Source organism: Triticum dicoccoides, chromosome 2B (genome assembly GCF_002162155.2).
Source record: "Triticum dicoccoides isolate Atlit2015 ecotype Zavitan chromosome 2B, WEW_v2.0, whole genome shotgun sequence".
Taxonomy (NCBI): domain Eukaryota; kingdom Viridiplantae; phylum Streptophyta; class Magnoliopsida; order Poales; family Poaceae; genus Triticum; species Triticum dicoccoides.
Genome location: NC_041383.1, coordinates 185,841,752 through 185,862,869, shown reverse-complemented (window position 1 = coordinate 185,862,869; position 21,118 = coordinate 185,841,752).

Below are 21,118 nucleotides of genomic sequence, written 5' to 3'. Positions count from 1 at the left end.
ACGGGGCGCACCCTCGAAGAAGACGACCGGAAGTGGACTGGGCGGCCCCCCTTCATCGCACGTGTGGGAGGAGTTTGGGTGGCTGACAGGCCCCCCTACGCGTGGACTTAAATACGACAGATGCGTGATGGTTAGGTGGCCGACGCGCGGGTCCGAGGCGAACACCGAGCAGACGCGCGTTGCGTCCGTCTCGTGTCTATGTGGCGCAAATCAGACGCAAATTTGGTCTGGATTTGCATCCACATGGACACGAGGCTGTAGAATATGGGTATGCGTCCGCGTGTTGGGCCGTGGCTTTTGCCCTCGTGGATCCAAACGGACACAGCTGGACAAAATTGGCCGGCTAGTTGAAGTTGCCCTACCGTCTATCTCCGCCCCTCCTTTTGCCATGGACGTGATGTAGGGTATAGACCCTAGGTTGCCCAATCTTTCACACTTGGAGGGGATTCAAGAGGAACACGGAAGAACAATGGAATAACTCAAGACAAGATCCAAATCACACATCCACTAAGTTGGCAAACATATGAGATCCACAAGAGTACAGGGTCATCAATAGGAAAAGAGTACCAAGGGTAGTTTCTCCCAAATCCTATGGAGATGGGGTCTTGGTGATCTCAAGAGAACCTTTTCCCTTAGGAGGCCTTGGTGACCCTATGATGTGGATCCTTCTTCCTTAGGAGGGCTTGATAATCTTGAGAGATTCTTCTCCCTTAGGGGGGCTTGATCCTCTAGGAGGTAACTGGAGCAAAGCTCTCTCAATTTAGTTCAATATACTTTGTGAACCCTAGAAATGAGGTAGGGGATGACTATTTATAGTCTAGGATGAGATAGGGGCGAGTGAGGGGATATATGGCCACTTGGCCAAAATGCACGCAAGCATGACCTTATGATACAGGTAGCTACCCAGACTGTCCATGCAATGGCTGGATACACTGGTACGTGTCGGTGCTATACAAACGGTTTAAAATCCCTTTCCGCGACGACATTTGGAACCGTTGCCTAGTGAGTGTGGGCGATTAGGGGGTCCTTCCCACACGACCTAGAAACCGTCGGGGATATGCCTTCCTGGCACACACGCTCGACAAAATGAGGTCGTGTGCGACCGGCGAGCGACCAAATATGGTTATACGTACAGTAGTGCTAAAAAAATACAATTATACAGGCGAAATCATTTTCGGTCGTAAGTACATCCCACACAGTCAGTCCCCGTGAAACGTTTCCGTTCGTATATACATCCCACACAGTCGTTGCAAGGAAAACATTTCCGTTCATAGGTGCATCACACACAATTTTCCCCGTTAAATCGTTTGTGATGGCGTTCCCATCGCACACAATATTAAAAAAATTATCGTTTGCGTTATTGAATGCATCACACACGGTGCGTAGAAGAAACTGTGTGGCAAAGGCTATCCATCACACACAGTTTTTATGCGGTAAACGTTTACGCAAGGTGGCCTAACGCAAACAGTTTTAAAGAGAATGTCGTGTGTGATTGTTCATCGATCCAACATGGTTTATTCCTAGAAACTGTGTGCGTTGCCTTAGGTCATCGCCCACGGTATTTTCTCAATAACCGTTTGCAATAGCAAAAACCAATTAGCAGGATAATTCACCATTAGCAGGCTAATTGCCCTATTATTAATAATCCATTTATTAATCTTATTGACATTCATATTAAACACATAATATATTTCATTCCCATATTAAGGAAGCAGGATTTCATAATCGAAATACATCAAAGTACAACATGATAGCTTCAGCACTCAGCTACCCCATTACACAACTGCACCAGCACCAAGTTTCACATGACCTTTCGAAATTAGCATCATAGACGGTACATAGGCAGATGCATCTCATCGGGAAAACTGCTAAAGCGGAAGGCGAACATTGAGCCTTCATTGATGTTGAAGGTCTTTGCAACTTTAGGCCAGTGCCTGTGGATGATTGACCGTCCATCCTTCGTCCTCTTCAGGAACACTTCAATATTGAACCGTGGGTGTTGTATGAAAACCTTCCTCGCCTCCTGACCATAGATGTGGTTTGAGAGGTAATCATCAGTGAGCTGCTTTGGAAAGGCCCGAAAACAAGGATGTGCATAAATATCTTCTCTATATTAGAAATGGGGCAAAGGAATAAAAAAAGGCAAGGTATAATAGTTAGTACCATCTTGTAGTGAACTGATGTCTTCTTCATTGTGCAGACAAAGATCTTGTTGTTTTTTGTCACCAATTTCTTTATCCTAACAATCTTTCTGAGTTTCTTGACTTGATTGATATTCATGGACAACTCATTTCCCCATATGCAAAAAGGGTTGAACAGTGGGCCAAAACATCTGACAGCAGGACCTACATGTGCAAGACCAAATTGTTAAAAACCTAAGTATTAGAATGGTTCCTGCAATTGCACAATAATGTGCTATTAGACAACGGACCATACACGTGCTAACCTCGATTGTAAACATCGGTGCTTCCCATCATATTGTTTCCCTACAACACATATAAGGTAGTTAGTCACCAGGTTAAGTAAGGCCAGTTCGCATGCTATCAGTAAAATATGTTGATGAAAAATAAGCACATTGTAGATTCATCAGATTAATTCAAGCCACATGGAAAACCCATTTATGCAAACCAAGCAAGATTAAGAATTAGGAAATATAGCACTTGTGTATGTTTCTCATGTATTAAGTGCAGTCAAATTTGATTTATTCCTCACATGCACAACAATACAAAATTCCAACGACGACAATTGGACATCGCATTGCAGAATTGAACCAAGCAGTTAACTAAACACCACAACAAATGAACCAAACCTTAACTGAGCACCATATTCCACAATATAACATACTCCTAATGGAAGATCAGACAGTTAACCGAACCAAGGATGCTTAACAACTTGGAAATATTGTATTTGTTTATCATGTATTTAGTACAACCAAATTCGATTTACTTCTCACATGGTATACAATAACAGAATGCACCCACAAATATTGAACATCACATTGCAGAATTGAACCAAACAGTGAACTAAACACCACAACACAAATGAACCAACCGTTAACTGAGCAACACATTGCACAATGTATAACCAAACCAAGCATGCTTGACAACTTGGAAATATAGCAATTGTATTTGTCTCTCATGTATTTAGTACAGCCAAATTCGATTTACTTCTCACATGGTATACAATAACAGAGTGCACCCACAACTATTGAACATCGCATTGCAGAATTGAACCAAATAGTTAACTAAACACCACAACACAAATGAACCAAACGTTAACTGAGCACCACATTGCACAATGTATAACCAAACCAAGCATGCTTGACAACTTGGAAATATAGCAATTGTATTCGTTTCTCATGTATTTTGTAAAGATAAATTCGATTTATTTCTCACATGGAAGACAATACAAAATTGCAGCCTGAAGAATTGAACATCACATTTGCAGAATTGAACAAAACAGTTACCTGAAGATGACAACTAATTAACCAAACAGTTAATAAGTGAGCACCACACTGCACGACATATAGAACATATACACAGGAGCAACAGATTGCATGGTAAAATTAGATAGCACATTTCACTAGAATTTGTTAAGAAAAGGTAGGAGCAGCACACGCAATGGGTAAACCGAGCATGCTTAACCGGCGTAGCTAGCAAATGGCAAGGTGCTCCTCCAAGATCTGGGGGTCGGCACGAATGGTAGCTATCACGACCTCATCCGCGCGTGCGGCCACAATTTGCTTCTCCGCTACCAAATGCTCCTTGAGATCCTGGCTATACTGCGTGCACCATGGCTTAGGACGTCGCTTATTTGGTGGAGGGGTCGGTGATTTGGGTGGAAGGTGTCACGCTCGCGCCGGCTGTCGGGGCATGTGGGATGTGGAAGGAGGAGGAGGACAGTGTTCGGGTGTGGATTACCTGCCTGGATAGGCAAGGTCGAGCAGCATGAAGGAGGGTCACCGATGAGGAGGCGAAGATGCAAGCAAGGAGTGAAGGTTTCAACTTGTAAAGGAAGGCAGAAACAGGGGAAATGTGGCTTTTGGTAAGGGGGAGGGGGCGGGGAGGTAGATATTTCCGCGGAAGCCGAAAATTTGGAATCACTTCAGCGAAAAACTGGCGTGCAAAGTGTCATCAGACACGGTCCCTTATTGAGATTTGTGTACAATATGTGAACATCCCAAACGGTTCAGATAGCTTAACCCGTGTGCGATGAGTTTGAACGTCAAAAATTTCGGTTCCAATTTCCCTGGTTACAGTGCTCATCCACGTCATTGCATAATTTGGGTACACAAAGGAGACTACAACACACCCACACTTCTTAATCGAGCAAGTTCAGCAATTAAACAGAGCTAGCTGGCCTAAACATTACTATAACAAATTAAAGACCGACGATCTTAATTAAACAAAACAAATAGTACTACTACGGCTGGTGCTCGTCGATCTCCGCCGCCTCCTCCATGTCCAGCTCACGCCTGACGGTCTCCTGGGGAAGGAGCTCCATGGCATCCATCGCACCATATTAGGCAAGCATCTCGCCATCCGTGTCTGCCATCTCCTTGGAAAAGGCCGCCACGAGCTGGGCATGGGCGGTCGCGATCTGGGCTTGGACGGGCTCCATCATCACAAGGTATGCGGCGGAGGAAGGGACGACTGCTCGAACGCTCTCGGCAATTGCCAACTCTTCGGCCGTGGGTTGCCGGCCATTGTCGGAAAAGCTTCATTTGATTTGTATGGTGATCGCCACGAGCTGGGCGTGGGCAGCCTCGACATGGTCGTGGGCGGCCTCCATCAGGGCTAAGGCCGCCGCCGTGGAACAAACAACTGCTATGCCGCTCTCGCCAGCTTCTATCTCCGAGGCAGATGTTGCTGCTGCCACCTGAGAAGCAACAACGGCCGTTTGGGCTGCCATGGCCACCCAGTCGCAGATTGTGGCCGCACTCAAGCACCTTGTTAGCATGCGCATGGCGGCTGCGGCCGCGCTCTCGCCGGAGTGGGCTGCCGAAGTTGCCCTCATGACGCGGATCCACGTCCCCATCTTTCACCGGCGACGATTGAACAATGAAATGATATTTGGGGAGCAAGCTAGTGTGCTTGACACGCCGGCTATGGACTGTAGCCGATGCACCTTCTCGCGTAGGCCATAGGCGGACTATACACCGACAGTGCTCCAGGATATTTTGTACTGCATCTCACACGGTTGGTGATAATAAACTGTGTGGAATCAACTTGATTTTTAATTTTGATTTGAATTATAGAATGGGGTCATAGCGGCAATGGACGGTGTTTGAATTGCTAGACCTTTTATCTGCAGTGAACATGCAACTATATGTGTGTCGTAAAAAGATTGAAATTGTTCAAGGTTCCTTTGGACATTTTTATACGGTAACTTGATTTTCTAGGCATTTCAGGTGCACAATTCAAAATTAAACCACATGCTCCAGTCCATAAAAATGGTTTGCAAAATCAAATGTTTGTCCTTGGTTGCAAGCTTAGGTCACATGCAAGAAATGAGAATGGATGTCAAACACCTTGACACTGTCGCTCAGCCGCTAACATTGAGATACATGCTTTTAACATTCTAGTAAATCGAAAACTTATCTGAAATTCATGAAACTTGACATGATATCATGGAACGGCAGCGATATGCCGTGGAAAAAATATTGTCCCATTTGGGGCAGGTGTGGGGTATAAGCTTCTCGCAAACCAGAGCTTCTCTCACAACAAGCCTGATGGTTTCAGTAGGGTACGTGCCACCTTGTGGGACGAAACGATATATGTTACCTCTTCTTACTTTCAAAATGTTTCTCGTGTCAACATAGAACAACACGAGTGTTGTGTCAATTTTTGGGATTTTTCGAGGTTCGTTTTGACATTTTCATGCATTAATTGCGTTTTAAATGCATTTATGAGCACAATTCAAATTTGAACTACATGCACATGCTCTAATGCATATAAATTGGTTGAAAATTCAAATCTGTGTCCTTGGTTGCATGCTTAGGTCCCATGCAAGAAATGGGAATGACTGTCAAACACCCTGCCATCGTCACTCGGCTGCAAACATTGAGATTCCTGGTTCTTAAATTCAAGCAAATCCAAAACCCGTCTGAAATTCATGAAACTTGGCACTGCTATCATGGAACAACATCAACATGCCATGGTAAAAATATTGTCCCATTGGGGGCAGGTTTGGGGATGTGCTTCTCACAAACCAAAGGCTCTCACAACAAGCCTGATGGTTTCGGTAGGGTACGTCCCACCTTTGGGGACGAAACAATATCCGCTGCCTCTTATTGCTTTCAAAAAATTTCTACTGTCAACATAGAACAATATGTCGTGTCAATTTTTGGGATTTTTTGGGGTTCGTTTGGACATTTTTATGCATTAATTGCGTTTTCAATACATTTATAAGCACAATTCAAATTTGAACTACATGCACATGCTCTAATGGATATAAATTGGTTGACAATTCAAATCTGTGTCCTTGGTTGCATGCTTAGGTCCCATGCAAGAAATGGGAATGAATGTCAAACACCCTACCACCGTCACTCGGCCGCAAACATTGAGATTCCTGGTTTTTAAATTCTAGTAAATCCAAAACTCGTCTAAAATTCATGAAACTTGGCATGCTATCATGGAGCAGCATCAACATGCCGTGGTAAAAATATTGTCCCATTTGGGGCAGGTTTGGGGATATGGTTCTCACAAACCAAAGGCTCTCACAACAAGTCTGATGGTTTCGGTAGGGTACGTCCCACCTTTGGGGACGAAACGATATCCGCTACCTCTTATTGCTTTCCAAAATTTTCTAGTTTCAACATAGAACAATATGTCGTGTAATTTTTGGGATTTTTTGGGGTTCGTTTGGATATTTTTATGCATTAATTGCATTTTCAATGCATTTATGAGCACAATTCAAATTTGAACTACATGCACATGCTCTAATGCATATAAATTGGTTGAAAATTCAAATCTGTGTCCTTGGTTGCATGCTTAGGTTCCATGCAAGAAATGGGAATGAATGTCAAACACCCTGCCACCGTCACCAGGCCGCAAACATTAAGATTCCTGGTTTTTAAATTCTAGTAAATCCAAAACTTGTCTGAAATTCATGAAATTTGGCATGCTATCATGGAGCGGCATCAACATGCCGTGGTAAAAATATTGTCCCATTTGGGGTAGATTTGGGGATATGCTTCTCACAAACCGAAGGTTCTCACAACATGCCTGATGGTTTCAATAGGGGACGTCCCACCTTTGGGGACGAAATGATATCCATTGCCTCTTATTGCTTTCAATTTTTTTCTAGTGTCAACATAGAACAATAGGAGTGTTGTGTCAATATTTGGGATTTTTGGGGGGTTCGTTTGGACATTTTTATGCATTAATTGAGTTTTCAATGCATTTATGTGCATAATTCAAATTTGAACTACATGCACATGCTCTAAAGCATATAAATTGGTTGAAAAATCAAATCTTTGTCCTTGGTTGCATGCTTAGGTCCCATGCAAGAAATGAGAATGAATGTCAAACACCCTGCCACCGTAACTCGGCCGCAAACATTGAGATTCCTGGTTTTTAAATTCTAGTAAATCCAAAACTCGTCTGAAATTCATGAAACTTGGCATGCTATCATGGAGCGGCATCGACATGTCATGGTAATTTTTTTGTCCGATTTGGGGCAGGTTTGGGTATAAGCTTCTCGCAAACCAGAGATTCTCATAACAAGCCTGATGGTTTCGGTAGGAATGTCCGACCTTCAGGGACGAAATGATATCCGCTGCCTCTTATTGCTTTCAATTTTTTTGTAGTGACAACATAGAACAACATGAGTGTTGTGTTAAATTTTGCCATTTTTCGGGGTTCATTTGGACATTTTTATACATTGACTTGGTTTTCTAGGCATTTTATGTGCACAATTCAAATTTGAACTACATGCACATGCTCCAGTGCATATAAATTGGTTGAAAAATCAAATCTTTGTCCTTGGGTGCATGCTTAAGTCCCATGCAAGAAATGGGAATGAATTTCAAACACTAGGGCACTGTTGATTGCCGGCAAAACATTGAGATACTTTGCTTTTTAAAATCTAGCAAATCCAAAACTCGTCTGAAATTCATGAAACTTGGCATGCTATTATGGAATGGCACCCGACATGCTATGGTATTTTTCGTGTCCATTTTGAGAGAAGAAGCACTCGAATAACAGCCAACAAAGGCATTTTCAAACAAATAGGTGCCACTCTAACCTTGCAAATGTTTGTATAATTCAAATCATGTGCGTTATGTTAACCATTCCTGTGACACCACATGTCTTCGTTCTAATGGCTATAGGAGGTGCCCTGCGGACAGCTGCTTGACTGACGGGAGGCGTGCGAGTGCAGTTCGGTGCGCAGGCTGACCGAGAGGCGTGCAAGCTGTCCTGCAATGTGCAGGCTCACCGGGAAGCATGCGAGCTGTACGCTGCGCATGCTCACTGGGAATCGAGCCCTTTGACTTCCATGGCCGCCCGCCTTCCTCTCCATTAATGGCGCCCGAGCCGCTACTTAATACGGGCGGCCTTACTGTTCGCCTCCCATTCCCCTCCGTCCCACAGACCTCCACCAACGCCATGGCACAGAAGGATCATCTGCCACTAGTCTTCAAGTTTGGTGAAGTCGATTCCGAGCCGGAGGAGATAGAAAATAAGGAGGAATTGGGCCTCACGGACATGGCCTAGAACGAGCTGGCTGCGGCTGTTGCTGCCCCCGCTCCCGTCCCAGCTCCCATCCCCACGCCCGCACCAGTGAGCATCCCCGTAGCATTGACGGGCTGGTCGTCGAGCACTATCGCAGAGTTGGAAGCCACGGGCATCACCGAGGTCTCCATGGACCCGCGCGAGCTCGTGTACATGCCAGCGCCAGCGCCCGTGCCCGTGCCCATGCGCGTGCGCGCCCCTCCACCCACCGCGGCGCCGGTCCTCATGCGTTTGGCTGCACCCGCCGTGCCCGTGCCCGTGCACGCGCCCCCCTCAGCGGCATAGGACGCTGTCATCGACCGCTGCCTCTCAGCGCCGCCAGCTACCGTCCTCCCGTGCCCCGCCCGTCGATCCCGTGACGACATGATGTTTGATTTACAAGTGAAGAACATTCTGAGCTGCCTTGAAGACTTCAACAACGGCGTCCCGGGGGACGACAACGACAAGGACGGCGTGGCATGCCACCTCCGCCACCGCCGGAAATAGTTTTTTTCTTGGGTTTAATATTGTATCTCGATCGCAAACCTTTTAGTTAGAACACCCGTATGCAAACCGACAACTTTCCGAGGAAGCCAAGGGAAAATGTGCCGAGCAGGATTTGTGCAGCTGTTGATCGCAAATGTTTTAGATAGAACACCCGTATGCAAAGCGAGAGCAGGATTTGTGCACCTCTTCAACGCAAACAGTTGTTTTGGATGACCCATGTGCAACCACTTACAAACAATTTGGTAAGATTTGCATCTGTCATATTGGGTATGTTGCCATTTGTCAAACTTGAAAGATTGACATTTGTTGATCTAGTAACATTGCCATTTGTCAACCTTGTAACACTACGATTTGTCAAAATATGCAGCTAAAAATCACTAGCACCATCTAATTTTTGCAACTAAAATTCAGTAATTAAGCATAGTTTTCATTCATAGATTAAGCAGTCGTGCTTAATTTATACAAACAGTTCAACTCGACAGCTGAACCGACCAAACTTTTCCCCAATTGTTGCCAACCACGTACTGAAATAGCTAGTTCTACTTTATATACTAGCTAATTTTAAGTACGTTGTACAGTTCCACCACATCTATAGTTAGATGAACTAAACAAAATAGCCCCTAAATACTACTACTACTACTACTACTACGGAGGGGCTTTGTACTACTTCCGGCAGCCTCTCCTCTGTCGAGCCTGCTCAGTAAGAGGCAGAGGAGGAGGAGCCTACAGACGAGCTGGACAAATGCAATACGGTGCCTGCCCTTACTGCACGTTCGGCGACGCTCGCCAGCTCGAACGCCCACTGCTGCTCCAGACGATCCCTCTCGAAGCGGTGGTTCTCCTCGTAGATCTCCTGATTCCTCGCCTTTGAGGTGGAATGTGCCGTGGCCACGACGGCGGTAAGGCTCTTTGCATGCTCGACGAGGCGCTCCTCCTCCTCCCACAGGAACTCGGTGTAGCACGCAAGGTCGCTGACGCACGTGCCAGCATCCACCTCTGCCTCCCGCCTTCAGGTGGCGGTGGCGGAGCCGGTGATGACCCCGGTGGTCGACGGTGGGCTGGCAGCCAGGTTGGCCGACGATGGGGTGGCGGCCACGACCACCACCTCCCGCCTTCGGGCCACGGTGGCGGAGTGGGTGATGGCCACGGTGGCCGGTAGTGGGATGGCGGCCACGACGGCCACCTCCCACCTTCGGGCCGCAGCGGTGGAGCGGGCGATGGCCCTGGCTTTCGATGGTGGTGTGGCGGCAACGGCGGCCGACAATAGCTGCCGACGGGCGCTGGCAGCGGAGTGTGTGGCGGGTGTTCTGTGCAAACCCGACAGGGATGCCATGCGCACTACACTACGCCGGGGACTGCGCCGCCGCCACGGTGTAGCCTCCCAGCTGGAGCTGTCGTCTGATGACGGCGGAGTAGCTGAGCGACCACTAGGGACCTGTGCAATTGGCGATTGTGGGAGAAGCATACAAGATAAGCTACAGGGAGGGAGGAAAAAATGCGATGCAGGACTCGCCGACCGTGAGGGTTTTTATAGCAGGCCGGTAAGCATTGGGATTTTGGGGGATTACACCCAATCGGGCGGGAAGCTTGTGCGGGAACCTGCGAGATTGCGCGGGAATGGGCTCACCGACGATTCATTGGTGCCACCGTTTGGCCAAAAGAATGCTCCTGCGCACTGCACAAGCTTGCGCTGTAAGCCGTCCCCGACAGCGGGGTGACAAGACGTGTGAGAGGAAGACGAAAGGCCACGTACACATACGGTTAATAAAAAAATATTTGTGATTAAATTACCTACTATACACCTGTCCTGGTTTATAAGTAGGGTTTAACTAATAAAATACGAATGCATGTCGCCAAAGATTATATAGTTGGATTCGTATTTGAACATAGTTTCCAATTATATATTTTTTATAACATGCATTAACATTTTGTTGGTTAAATTTGAGGGAAAAGTATGGCACATAATATAAAGGGGACTATAGACCAAGACAGAGGTAGTAGCACATGGCCGCTCTCCACGCAGCGACGCAAGTGCCGGTCAGCTTGTAGTCGACCATTTCTTGTGTGTTCAACTGCTCTATGCCTGTGGTTGCTTGCGGTTGAGGCGGCCGCGGCACGCTCTGCTCGCATCCCACTGCACGCGCTCTGCCCTCTCGCATCCCTCTAGGTGCTCTGCCCTTGTCCCTCCATGCGCGCTACCAGTGTTTGGGGCCGGCGCATGATCACGCACGTTCGTGTGCATGCGGTTGCATCGGACGCGGCTTCACAATGCAGTTACCCGATGCAAAAACTGCCATGCGGATGCACCGAGAATCCAGGCCGCCCGGCCCCCATTTATTCCTGCGGCCATTTACCTTCATCTCTCGCGTCACATGACACAAGAAGAATCTCCATGATGACACATACAGAGAGGACATCCAGCGGTTCCAATGGCGATCCCCGTGGCTCCAATGGCGCTCCCAACAGCTGAAGACGACAACGGCGGGCAGTTCACCATGCATCATGTAGTGGACACCCACGTGAGGGGGAAGGCCCTCTCGGTGGTGTACACGAACGATCTGGTGTTGGTGGAGAGCTCTATCCAAACTATGGAGCAGTTCCTTGCCGAGGACAAGTACCAAGTGGTCAGCTTCGACCTCGAGTACACCATCGGTCATGCCGGGCACGATCAGAAGGTCGCCGTCGCCCAGTTGTGTGTGCGACATGACGTCCTCGTCTACCACTACCACCTGGCCACAGGGCCTTGCGAGCATTTATCCAGTTTTATCAACAGCTCCGACTACGAGTTTGCTGCGGTGGACACCACCAATGATCTAAAAGTGCTCAAGGTTTCGGACTTGAAATGCCTGAATCTTGTCAACATCCAGGACCACTACAAGGTCTGGGGCAGCGCCAAGAACAAACTAAGCTCCCTGCTTGACCTTGTCTTGGCCATCATCGACCCCTACTACATGAAGATGAAGGATGAGAGCAAGAAGGACAAGGACAGCTGGCACAATGTTTGGCATCAGAGACTGGATGAAGAACATGTCAAGTATGCGGCCAATGACGCATACACAAGCTACGAGATGTACATGCGGATCGTTGACATGAGGAAGTGTCTTGTTCATGACCCAGCCGAGGGATCGAGCCACAGAGCAGTGGCGGGAGCGTCACAAGAAGTAGATGAGTAGACGATCGTTTCTCCTACTTTAGAATGCATGCAATTGTTTATTGATGTGTGTGCGAATGATCTGTATAGTCACTTATGTAATTGGATGTTTATTCAGTTATATATATATATATACATACATGTTATTCTTCTATAGACAGAGAAAATCACACGGCTTATTAGCAGCAATCGTCTGTGTTATTATTGGTCTTCGCACACATTTCTGATCACGGACCTGTTTGCCGCGTATCACACACATATTGTTCAGTTGAACCGTTTCCATTGTGTTGTGCAATAAATGCTGCAAAGAGGGATCTACAGCAGCAAGGACCAGCTTCCCTACCTATAGCTCATCTAACAGAACTCCCAAGTTAAGTGTGCCGAGGCTGGAGTAGTCATGAGATGGGTGACCGGATGGGAAGTGGACTCAATATTAACTAGTTGGATGGGCAACTGCAAAGGTTTATTATACACCTTTGTATTATAAACCTTTGTACTGACCCATCCCATCTAGTTAGTATCGAGGTCTTTGTTTTGTAATTTTTGACATTTTTTTATGAACACATGTTGATTGGCTTGAAGAAGGTCTATCTCGTTACTTTTTGACAATTGTTTATATGCAAGCAACTAGTTTGCATTTTTCAAAGTTTTTTGTACGAACAGAATCGCACACGAACTTACCATAGTAATCGTCTGTGTTATAATTTCTCAGCGCATATAGTTCATCTGAGTGGGTTGTTTGCTGCGTATCACACACATCTAGTTTACACGAATCGTTTGTGTTCTTTTGGCTGATCGCAAATGCCGCATATCACACACATCTTGTTAAGATGAACCGTTTCCGTTCTCTTGCCTAATCGAAAACAGTTTGTCTGAGTGAACCGTATGCCGTAGATCACACACACCATGATCTGGCTGACTGTTTCCGTTGCATTCCCTAATTGCACACAGTTCATCGGAGGGAACTGTATGCTGTATATCGTATACACATTGATATGGCTGCCCAATTCTGTTGTCCTTCCTCATCGCAAACAGATCTGCTGGATCAACCGTATGCCCTGCATCGAACACGCAACTAAAATCGGAGCCGTGTTTGATGCATCGGTCATTGCAAACGTTTTGGACATTTTTGACGGTTCTCTGACACCACCGTTTGCGATTATTGCCTCGCACGCAGTTTCTCGAAGGGTCTCTGATCGTAGTGTCGTGGTAGCACCATCCTACAGTAGTGATAATCCGGGTAGTTACTGATGACCCACAAGTGTAGGGGATCTATCGTAGTCCTTTCGCTAAGTAAGAGTGTCGAACCCAACGAGAAGCAGAAGGAAATGATAAGCGGTTCTCAGTAAGGTTTTCTCTACAAGCACTGAAATTGTAGGTAATAGATAGTTTTGTGATAAGATAAATTGTAACGAGTAACAAGAAATGAAAGTAAATAAAGTGCAGCAAGGTGGCCCAATCCTTTTTGTAGCAAAGTATAAGCCTGGACAATTTCTTATAATGAGAAAAGAGCTCCCGAGGACACATGGGAATTATCGTCAAGCTAGTTTTCATCACGCTCATATGATTCGCGTTCGGTACTTTGATAATTTGATATGTGGGTGGACCGGTGCTTGGGTACTGCCCTTACTTGGACAAGCATCCCACTTATGATTAACCCCTATTGCAAGCATCCGCAACTACAAAAGAAGTATTAAGGTAAACCTAGCCACATCATTAAACATATGGATCCAAATCAACCCCTAACGAAGCAACGCATAAACTAGGGCTTAAGCTTCTGTCACTCTAGCAACTCATCATCTACTTATTACTTCCCTATGCCTTCCTCTAGGCCCAGATAATGGTGAAGTATCATGTAGTCGACGTTCACATAACACCACTAGAGGAAAGACAACATACATCTCATTAAAATATCAAACGAATACCAAATTCACATGACTACTAATAGCAAGACTTCACCCATGTTCTCAGGAACAAACGTAACTACTCACAAAGCATATTCATGTTCATAATTAGAGGAGTAATAATATGCATTAAGGATCTGAACATATGATCTTCCACCAAGTAAACCAATTAGCATCAACTACAAGGAGTAATCAACACTACAAGCAACCCACAGGTACCAATTTGTGGTTTTGATACAAGATTGGATACAAGAGATGAACTAGGGTTTTGAGAGGAGATGGTGCTGGTGAAGATGTTGATGGAGATTGACCCCCTCCCGATGAGAGGATCGTTGGTGATGACGATGGTGATGATTTCCCCCTCCCGGAGGGATGTTTCCCCGGCAGAACAGCTCCGCCGAAGCCCTAGATTGGTTCCGCCAAGGTTCCGCCTCATGGCGGCGGAGTCTCGTCCCGTAAGCTTGCCCACGATTTTTTCTAGGGTAAAAGCCTTCATATAGCAGAAGATGGACACCGGAGGGCCACCAGGGGGCCCAGGAGACAGGGGGCGCGCCCAGTAGGGGTGGGCGTGCCCCCCACACTCCTGGCCAGGGTGTGGGCCCCCCGAGGTGTTTCTTCCGCTCAATTATTCTTATTAATTCCAAAAATAAGTTTCGTGGAGTTTCAGGATTTTTGGAGCAGTGCAGAATAGGTTTCCAATGTTTGCTCCTTTTCCAGCCAGAATTCCAGCTGTCGGCATTCCCCCTCTTCATGGTAAACCTTGTTAAATAAGATAGAATAGCCATAAGTATTGAGATATAATGTGTAATAACAGCCCATAATGCAATAAATATTGATATAAAAGCATGATGCAAAATGGACGTATCAACTCCCCCAAGCTTAGACCTCGCTTGTCCTCAAGCGGAAGCCGAAATCGAAAAATATGTCCACATGTTTAGAGATAGAGGTGTCGATAAAAATAAAATACGGACATGAGGGCATCATGATCATTCTTATAACATCAACATAACTAGATTTTATCATATGATTTCTTATGCTCAAGTAACGACCAATTCACAATGTCAAGCATGGTTCAGAAACTTCATTGGGAGCTAACAAACTATAATCTCAGTCATTGAAGCAATTGCAATTTATCATAACATCAGAAAGATTCAAGCATAGAGCTTTTCAGCAAGTCCACACACTCAACTATCATGTAGTCTTCTACAATTGCTAACACTCACGCGGTACTTGTGGTTATAGAGTTTCAGCCGGACACTGAGAAAGATAGGGGCTTATTGTGTTGCCATTCACCTTTAGATGATGTCAACAATAATAGCCCATGCTAACTTACATCCAATTGGATATATATATCATGATCTTTCAAACACGAGGATCTTGCCAAAGGATAAAATGAAAAAGGGAAATGTGAGGATCACCTTGACTCAAGCACAAAGTAAAAACATAAGGTAAAAGATAGGCCCTTCGCAGAGGGAAGCAGAGGTTGTCATGTGCTTTTAGGGTTGGATGCATACAATCTTAATGTAAAAGAACGTCACTTTATATTGCCCCTTGTATGTGGACCTTTATTATGCAGGCTGTCGCTTTTATTACTTCCACAACAAGATCGTATAAAGCTTATTTTCTCTGCACTAATAAGTCATACATATTTAGATAGCAATTTTTATTGCCTGCAACATGACAACTTACTTGAAGGATCTTACTCAATCCATAGGTAGGTATGGTGGACTCTCATGGCAAAACTGGGTTTAAGGATATTAGAAGCACAAGTAGTATCTCTACTTAGTGCAAGGAATTTGGCTAGCATGAGGGGGAAAGGCAAGCTCAACATGTTTGGAAGGTCAATGACAATATACTTTAACTGAGATGTGAGAAAACATAAACCATTATGTTGTCCTCCTTGTCCAACGTCAACTCTTTTAGCATGTCATACTTAATGAGTGCTTCACAATCATAAAAGATGTCCAAGATAATATATTTGTATGTGAACCTCTCTTTCCTTATTACTTCCTATTAATTGCAACGATGACCAAAACTACGTTTATAAACTCTCAACAACTTTTATGCCTCATACTTTCTATGTGTGAAGTCATCACTAACCATAAGATCAATATGAACTCTTTTATTCTCTACTTTCTCAAGATCATAGCAACATAGCAAAGCCCTTGACTCAACACTAATCTTTATTATAGATAGCTCACGGATTCGATTACATAAAGAGATCACAAAGCAAAACTCAAAACTACTTGATATCAAAACTTCAATCTACTAGATCAAGATACTACTAAAGGATCAAACTAAATAAAACGGTAAAGATAGGAGTGTGATGGTGATACGATACCGGGGCACCTCCCCCAAGCTTGGCAGTTGCCAAGGGGAGTGCCCATACCCATGTAATTATGTCCTCGGAGGTGATGGAGGTGGTGATGATGATGGTGGATAATCGTACATCGAGCGTAAAAGCTCCTCCAACTTGCGGATAATGCCCTTGAGTCCGGCGATATGATCCTTCAACAAAATATTCTCCTGCGTGAGATACTTATTTTGTATGCGAGCTAACTCAATCATCTTGAAAGCTTCAATCTCTGTTGGAGTAAAGAGGTTACACTACAAGAATCAGCTACTTTGCCATCAGCCACGGTGGACGGCAAAGGCATGGATGGCGGACGGCAAAGGTCTTTGCCGTCCGCCGCGGACGGCAAAAGTGGATGACAATGTAAGGGACGGCAAAGAGCTACATTGCTGTCCGCTTCGGGCGGCTGACGGCAAAGGGTCCTTTGCCATCAGCTGCCGACGGCAAAGAATGCTGATGGCAATAATTGCGCTGTTACTCCGTTAGGTGGTTAACGACAAGCCTTTTCCGTCGGCCGCTTGTTGGGGAACGTAGTAATTTCAAAATTTTCCTACGCACACGCAAGATCATGGTGATGCATAGCAACGAGAGGGGAGAGTGTTGTCTACGTACCCTCGTAGACCGAAGCGGAAGCGTTGACGCAACGTAGAGGAAGTAGTCGTACGTCCTCCCGGTCCAACCGATCCAAGCACCGTTACTCCGGCACCTCCGAGTTCTTGACACACGTACAGCTTGATGCACCCCGATCTCCGATCCAGCAGAGGCGCGGGGAGGAGTTCCGTCAGCACGACGGCGTGGTGACGATCTTGATGTTCTCCTGTCGCAGGGCTTCGCCTAAGCACCGCTACAATATGACCGAGGTGTAATATCGTGGAGGGGGGCACCGCACACGGCTAAGGAACGATCTCAATGATCAACTTGTGTGTCTAGGGTGCCCCCCCGCCCCCGTATATAAAGGAGGGAGGGAGGAGGAGGCCGGCCTAGGGAGGAGGCGCGCCATAGGGGGGGCAAACCTACTCCAAGTAGGTTTGGCCCCCCTTTCCTATTAGGAGTAGGAGAAGGAAGGAAGAGGGGGGAGGAGAGAAGGAAAGGGGGGCCGGCCCCCCTCCCAATTCGGATTGGGCTTGGGGGGGCGCGCCCCCTCCCTTGCTCCTTCTCCCTCCCTTCCACTAAGGCCCAATAAGGCCCATATACTTACCGGGGGGTTCCGGTAACCTCCCGGAACTCCGGTATATTTCCAATCTCACCCGGAACCTTTCCGTGTCCAAATATATCCGTCCAATATATCAATCTTTATGTCTCGACCATTTCGAGACTCCTCGTCATGTCCGTGATCACATCCGGGACTCCGAACAAACTTCGGTACATCAAAATACATAAACTCATAATATAACTGTCATCGAAACCTTAAGTGTGCGGACCCTACGGTTCGAGAACAATGTAGACATGACCGAGACACGTCTCCGGTCAATAACCAATAGCGGGACCTGGATGCCCATATTGGTTCCTACATATTCTACGAAGATCTTTATCGGTCAAACCGCATAACAACATACGTTGTTCCCTTTGTCATCGGTATGTTACTTGCCCGAGATTCGATCGTCGGTATCCAATACCTAGTTCAATCTCGTTACCGGCAAGTCTCTTTACTCGTTCCGTAATACATCATCCCGCAACTAACTCATTAGTTGAAATGCTTGCAAGGCTTAAGTGATGTGCATTACCGAGAGGGCCCAGAGATACCTCTCCGACATTCGGAGTGACAAATCCTAATCTCGAAATACGCCAACTCAACAAGTACCTTCGGAGACACCTGTAGAGCACCTTTATAATCACCCAGTTACGTTGTGACGTTTGGTAGCACACAAAGTGTTCCTCCGGTAAACGGGAGTTGCATAATCTCATAGTCATAGGAACATGTATAAGTCATGAAGGAAGCAGTAGCAACATATTAAACGATCGGGTGCTAAGCTAACGGAATGGGTCATGTCAATCAGATCATTCAACTAATGATGTGACCTTGTTAATCAAATAACAACTCCTTGTTCATGGTTAGGAAACATAACCATCTTTGATTAACAAGCTAGTCAAGTAGAGGCATACTAGTGACACTCTGTTTGTCTATATATTCACACATGTATTATGTTTCCGGTTAATACAATTCTAGCATGAATAATAAACATTTATCATGATATGAGGAAATAAATAATAACTTTATTATTGCCTCTAGGGCATATTTTCTTCAGTCTCCCACTTGCACTAGAGTCAATAATCTAGATTACACAGTAATGGTTCTAACACCCATGGAGTCTTGGTGTTGATCATGTTTTGCTCGTGGAAGAGGCTTAGTCAACGGGTCTGCAACATTCAGATACGTATGTATCTTGCAAATCTCTATGTCTCCCACCTGGACTAGATCCCGGATGGAATTGAAGCGTCTCTTGATGTGCTTGGTTCTCTTGTGAAATCTGGATTCCTTCGCTAAGGCAATCGCTCCAGTATTGTCACAAAAGATTTTCATTGGACCCGATGCACTAGGTATGACACCTAGATCGGATATGAACTCCTTCATCCAGACTCCTTCATTGGCTGCTTCCGAAGCAGCTATGTATTCCGCTTCACACGTAGATCCTGCCACGACGCTTTGCTTTGAACTGCACCAACTGACAGCTCCACCGTTCAATGTAAACACGTATCCGTTTTGCGATTTAGAATCGTCCGGATCAGTGTCAAAGCTTGCATCAACGTAACCATTTACGATGAGCTCTTTGTCACCTTCATATATGAGAAACATATCCTTAGTCCTTTTCAGGTATTTCAGGATGTTCTTGACCGCTGTCCAGTGATCCACTCCTGGATTACTTTGGTACCTCCCTGCTAGACTTATAGCAAGGCACACATCAGGTCTGGTACACAGCATTGCATACATGATAGAGCCTATGGCTGAAGCATAGGGAACACTTTTCATTTTCTCTCTATCTTCTGCAGTGGTCGGGCTTTGAGTCTTACTCAACTTCACACCTTGCAATACAGGCAAGAACCCTTTCTTTGCTTGATCCATTTTGAACTTCTTCAAAACTTTGTCAAGGTATGTGCTTTGTGAAAGTCCAATTAAGCGTCTTGATCTATCTCTATAGATCTTAATGCCCAATATGTGAGCAGCTTCACCGAGGTCTTTCATTGAAAAACTTTTATTCAAGTATCCCTTTATGCTATCCAGAAATTCTATATCATTTCCAATCAATAATATGTCATCCATATATAATATTAGAAATGCTACAGAGCTCCCACTCACTTTCTTGTAAATACAGGCTTCTCCAAAAGTCTGTATAAAACCAAATGCTTTGATCACACTATCAAAACGTCTATTCCAACTCCGAGAGGCTTGCACCAGTCCATAAATGGATCGCTGGAGCTTGCACACTTTGTTAGCTCCCTTTGGATCGATAAAACCTTCTGGTTGCATCATATACAACTCTTCTTCCAGAAATCCATTCAGGAATGCAGTTTTTACATCCATTTGCCAAATTTCATAATCATAAAATGCGGCAATTGCTAACATGATTCGGACAGACTTAAGCATCGCTACGGGTGAGAAGGTCTCATCGTAGTCAACCCCTTGAACTTGTCGAAAAACCTTTTGCAACAAGTCGAGCTTTGTATACAGTAACATTACCGTCAGCGTCAGTCTTCTTCTTGAAGACCCATTTATTCTCAATTGCTTGCCGACCATCGGGCAAGTCAACCAAAGTCCATACTTTGTTCTCATACATGGATCCCATCTCAGATTTCATGGCTTCAAGCCATTTTGCGGAATCTGGGCTCACCATCGCTTCTTCATAGTTCGTAGGTTCATCATGATCTAGTAGCATGACTTCCAGAATAGGATTACCATACCACTCTGGTGCGGATCTTACTCTGTTCGACCTACGAGGTTCTGTATTAACTTGATCTGAAGTTCTATGATCATCATCATCAACTTCCTCACTAGTTGGTTTTGACGTCACAGAAACCGGTTCCTGTGATGTATTATTTTCCAACAAGGGAGTAGGTACAGTTACCTCATCAAGTTCTACTTTCCTCCCACTCACTTCTTTCGAGAGAAACTCCTTCTCTAGAAAGGATCCATTCTTAGCAACGAATGTCTTGCCCTCAGATCTGTGATAGAAGGTGTACCCAACTGTCTCCTTCGGGTATCCTATGAAGACACATTTCTCCGATTTGGGTTCGAGCTTATCAGGTTGAAGCTTTTTCACATAAGCATTGCAGCCCCAAACTTTAAGAAACGACAACTTTGGTTTCTTGCCAAACCATAGTTCATAAGGTGTCGTCTCAACGGATTTCGATGGTGCCCTATTTAACGTGAATGTGGCCGTCTCTAAAGCATAACCCCAAAATGATAGCGGTAAATCTGTAAGAGACATCATAGATCGCACCATATCAAGTAAAGTACGATTATGACGTTCGGACACACCATTACGCTGTGGTG